General features: G+C 42.1%; 1 pseudogene; it reads left to right on the forward strand.

Moving 5' to 3' along the window:
* The first annotated feature begins 357 nt into the window (after positions 1–357).
* On the forward strand, positions 358–1,403 carry LOC132539057 (immunoglobulin lambda variable 1-47-like; annotated as a pseudogene).
* Positions 1,404–5,265: the final 3,862 nt, after the last annotated feature.

Consider the following 5,265-nt stretch of genomic DNA (forward strand, 5'->3'; position numbering starts at 1 on the left):
CAGTTCTGATTTCTATCACACAAACATACACTCCACCATTGTGCTCTAAGATCAGAATGACCCCCACATACACACTAAGACTTTTACTTTGGTACAATACCAAAATAAAAAATACTGGGTTTGGTCCAGACCTAGTCCAAATTCTGTTTTGTGTTTCTCCTTTTCTTATTTCTCATCTTCTTTCCGTGAAAGAGACCATACCATATCTATCCTTCTTTTCTGGATTATTTCACTTAACATGATATCTTCAACGTCCATCCAAGATGAAGTGAAGAATGTGAATTCATCATTTTTAATAGTTGAGTAGTACTCCACTGTATATAGTATCACAGTGGGTTTCAGGGAGCTGAGTGCACCATGTCCTGGACTCCTCTACTTCTCATCATCATTGCTCATTGCATAGGTAACAACAGTTGATAACAGGATAAGGATCTTTTCTATTTATTTATTTATAAAAAGGAAACGTTAGGGAGTCGGGCGGTAGCGTAACGGTTAAGTGCAAGTGGCACAAAGCACAGGGATTGGCAAGAGGATCCCGATTCAAGCCCCCGGCTCCCCACCTGCAGGGGAGTCGCTTCACAAGTGGTGAAGCAGGTCTGCAGGTGTCTATCTTTCTCTCCCCCTCCTCTCTCCATTTCTCTCTGTCCTATCCAACAATGAAGACATCAACAACAACAACAATAATAACTATAATAATAAAACAACAGGGCAAAAACAAAGGGAAAATGAATAAATAAATATTTAAAAAAGGAGACATTAACCAATCCATAGAATAAAAGGGTACAACTCCACATAATTCCCACCACCAGATCCCCTCCCCTGATAGCTATCCCATTGCCTATCTGACTGGGAGTATCGACCCAAGGTCATTGTGAGATGCAGAAGGTAGTAGGTCTGGCTTCTATAATTGCTTCCCCGCTGAACATGGGCATTGACAGGTCGATCCATACTCCCAGCCTGTCTCTCTCTTTCCCTAGCGGGGCAAGGCTCAAGATGTTTCATTGCTATTTTGTCTCTAGACTCCCTAATTAGCACTTAGATGTTGTTTGTTTGTATTTGTTTTCAACTTCCAGGATATTGGGCCCAGCCTGTGCTGACTCAACTATCCTCAGTGTCTGGGTCTCTGGGTCAAAGCATCACAGTTTCTTGCATAGGAATCAGTGACAATCTTGGGGGAAAGTATGTGAGCTGGTTTCAACCATTCCCAGGAACTGCCCCCAAGCTCCTTATATAACAGACTAGAAAACTACACTTGGGTCCCTGATCGATTTCTAGGATCCAAGTCTGCCATCTCAGCCATCCTAAGCATCTCTGGGCCACAGTCTGAGGATCAGGCTGATTATTACTGCCTGGCCTATGATGATAGTCTCAAGACTCACACAGTGCTCCAGACTCATGGCTGAAGTGACATAAAAAGCCCCCTTTCTCAACATAACATGCACATCCAGCAACTTCTGGTCAGGTTTACCCTCTGCTTTTGCTTCCTCAGTCTTGATGTCATGACCCACGTTCCTACAGAGGTCTTCCTCTACATTCTGTGGAGGATCTCAAAATTACTCACATCGTCATTCATTTACACAAAGGATCTTCATGCAAATCCTTTGTAATCAAGTCAAATCAGCCTTATGGTTGTTTCTAAAACTGGAATTTTAAAGTCAAGAGCTTTTCACTCATTTTGATGTGCTTATCATTTACTCAGAATCCTGAAAAACTTCACCCTAATCCCTGCCCTGCCCTGATGTCATGAGTGTCTGTGTTTGCAGGTCCCTCTCCCAATCTATGGTGACTCAGCCTCCCTCCCTCTCTGCATCTTCTGGATCAACAGCCAGACTCACCTGCACCCTGAGCAGTGACGTCAGTGGTAGAGATTGCTACATACACAGTGCCAGCCAGAGTCAGGGATCACTGCCTAATTTCTCCTGTACTATGGCTCTAACTCCAATAAGCTCTGAGGCCCCATGGTCCCCAGTTGTTTCTTCGAATTAAAAGGTGCCTCTGATGATGCAGGGTGTTGCTCTCCTCTGTGCTTGGGACTGAGCACAATGGTGTGTTCTCACAGGGACACTCACACATGAAGACGTGGAAAAGTTTTGACCTGAACTAGTTTAGGGACTTCAACTAGAACTCCATTTAAAAGTATTATATTCTGGGAGTCAGGCAGTGGCGCAGCGGGTTAAGCGCACCTGATGCAAAGTGCAAGGACTGTCTTAAAGATCCCAGTTTGAGCCCCGGCTCCCCACCTGCAAGGGAGTCGCTTCACAGGTGGTGAAGCAGGACTGCAGGTGTCTATCTTTCTCTCCCCCATCTGTCTTCCCCTCCTCTCTCCATTTCTCTCTGTCCTATTCAACAACGACATCAATAACCACAACAATGTTAAACAACAAGGGCAACAAAAGGAAAATTAAATAAATAGATAAATATAAAAAGAAAAAAATTTTTTATTTAAATATTGTATTCTACAAAATTTTACTTGAAATAATCTCTTCTTCCTTTCTTTCTTTCTTTCTTCCTGTATTTATTTATTTTGGAAAGATAGAGAAACTTGAAGGAAGGAGGATTAGAAAGAGAGAGATTTAGAGGCATCTGTGGTATTGGTTCACCAATTAAGAAGCTCCCACACCCCCACTCCATTAAGTGTGGACTGGAAGTTTGAACCTGGCTCCTGGTGCATTGTAGCATGTGCACTTAAATCAGTGCACCACTGCCCAGCCCTGAAAATAACTTCTAATAATAACAACTGTTCCCCACCTGCCTATTTAACATATCTAAGCTCTCAAAAATAATTATTAAAATTAAGATGACATGGCTGTGTTATCTGTTTATTCCAGTCATAAAAATTATTTAGATAACTATTTTATGATTAAAAAGGCATTTTTTAATTTATTTTTATAAATAGAAATACCTACAAGACCATAGGATAAGAGGGGTAAAATTCCACATAATTCCCACTACCAGAACTCTTTATCCCACTCCCTACCTTGAAAGCTTTCCTATTCTTTATCCCTCTGGGAGTATGGGCCTAGGATCATTATGAGGTACAGAAGGCAGAAGGTCTGTCTTCTGTAATTGCTTCTCTGCTGAACATGGGTGTTGGCAGGTAGATCTATACTCCCAGCCTGTCTCTCTCTTCCCCTAGTGAGGCACGGGTTAAATAGGCAATGTAACCCTTATAGTTTCTTGCTTGTAGTCTGGCAATCAACCAGCATGAACTCAGTTCTTTAAGGAGTCAACTCAAAGAATTCTCTGTTTTTCCTAGACTCCTGAGTGTAGGGCTCATAGAGGTCTATATGTTTCATGAACAAAGCAACAAAATTATGATTTAAACTTGGAGTAAATTTCAACACAGGGCACAGACCACAAAGATATAGCTAATCTATCAAATCTTCTGGAGTAAAGTCAGGGTAAAGAGGTTGAGAAAGGAATTATTTGGAACATCAAGTACAGATCAAACACTGAGTTTGTGCACTGCTAGTTGTGAAGTCTATCTCTGAATCAGAATCTCCTACAATTGATACCCATAAGGACCCAGAAGCATATCTAGTCATAGATTTTTCTTGACTCATCACTTACTGTACCCAACTCTGCTATGATTCTCAATTTGGAGCTTTTTAGAACAGCAACAGGTAGGTGTTGAGTTACCACCTATCAGGGAGATTAAATAGAATAATAAATGATTACGGTTATTTATTTTCTGAAGCAATAGAGAAAGCTAAGAACTAAAATTAATTTTCTTTGTAGGATTTTTCCTTTTTATCTTTTATTTACTTATTATTGAACAGACACTGAGAGAAATTGAGAAGGGGGAAGGAGATAGAGAAGGAAAGAGACAGGCAACTCTAGTCCTGCTTCACCATTCTTGAAACTTTCCCCCAGCAGGTGGGAAACAGGAGCTTGAACCCAGATGAAATTAAATTTTTGACCAAGAAGACCAAACTAAAATTACACTTTGCATCAAGAGGTGTGGGAGAAATTGACCCCCCCCCCTCCAGCCTGGGTCAAGATCTATCATCTCTACATTGAGTCTTGAGAGGGTGGACCCCGAGCCATCCCAGAGAGAGATAGTAGGTGTGTCCCTTCTCAACCATGTGGACCCAAGATGGTGCTTGGATTCCAGAGTGGGGGGCAGAGATGTTCTCATCACAAGGTCCTTAACTCATGACGTAGAGGACATATATGGTGTGATGCTACAGGCATGATGTGGTATGGTATGGTATGGTATGGTATGGTATGGTATGGTATGGTATGGTATGGTATGGTATGGTATGGTATGGTATGGTATGGTATGGTATGATGCCGCGGACCACTCAGTGGACGAGCAGCAGGAGGGTCAGGGGTCTTGAAGGCAACCTCCCAGGTGGGTCAGGAGTCGGTGAGGGAGAACAGATAGACACCACACTCTATTGGAGGGTGAATCTGGACTCATTTTTAATAGTGAAACTGCATTAGCTTTTATACTTTTTTCAGGTTACATACAGGTTGCCTAAGCAACCAGCTCATAAAGAAGTAACAATAGTCTTGTGGCTTTGGCAGGCTACATGTTATTTTCTCATAACTGTAAAGAATGGGTACAATATTTTGTATCGTTCTGTTCTCAGGGGAGGTCATACCCAGAATTGTTTTAGACTTTTGCTGAGGGCTATCTCTACCATTAATCTTTTATGGGGGCGTACAGATCTTTGCCTAGTCGTGGACCACTGCTCATCTAGGTCTGGTACAGTTTAACTATTAATCTTTCTTTGTTTCAATATGTCAACTTGTACCTGGGAGGCCTCAATCTCTGTATTGTTTCTATGAGGGGCAAGTCATAACATGACTTGTTTTGTCCGTCTATGTTGACCCACCTTCTCCACTTTCAATAATGTAACTTTCAAATATGTTCCTGTGTAAGGGAGAGGGGGTGCTTCTGACTCTCCATTCTCACCAGGCACTGCCAAAGCATTATTAATCAATTGTGACAGTATAATTGTTTGTAGCAATAATGGGGGGAGAATGCGTCGACCCATTCCCGTCCTTCTGCCCAGCTTCTTTGAAGTCTGAATGCAGGTCCAGAGGAGATGACTTTGTCAGTCTCTCTGGTGGTCGTGACGGGGCGGCGCATCTCCCTCTTTTTTATTTAGTTTAAAGCGGTAGAATTCTGTTTGGAGCTGTCTGATGGATCTGGAGAGGAGCTTGAAGAGGACTGGAAGAATAAGCAGAACAATTACTAGTATGAAAACAATGCCTCCCAGTGATATGAGAATATGTTGCCAATTAATAGGGTTGAGA

This window comes from Erinaceus europaeus, chromosome 6 (assembly GCF_950295315.1).
Source record: "Erinaceus europaeus chromosome 6, mEriEur2.1, whole genome shotgun sequence".
NCBI lineage: Eukaryota > Metazoa > Chordata > Mammalia > Eulipotyphla > Erinaceidae > Erinaceus > Erinaceus europaeus.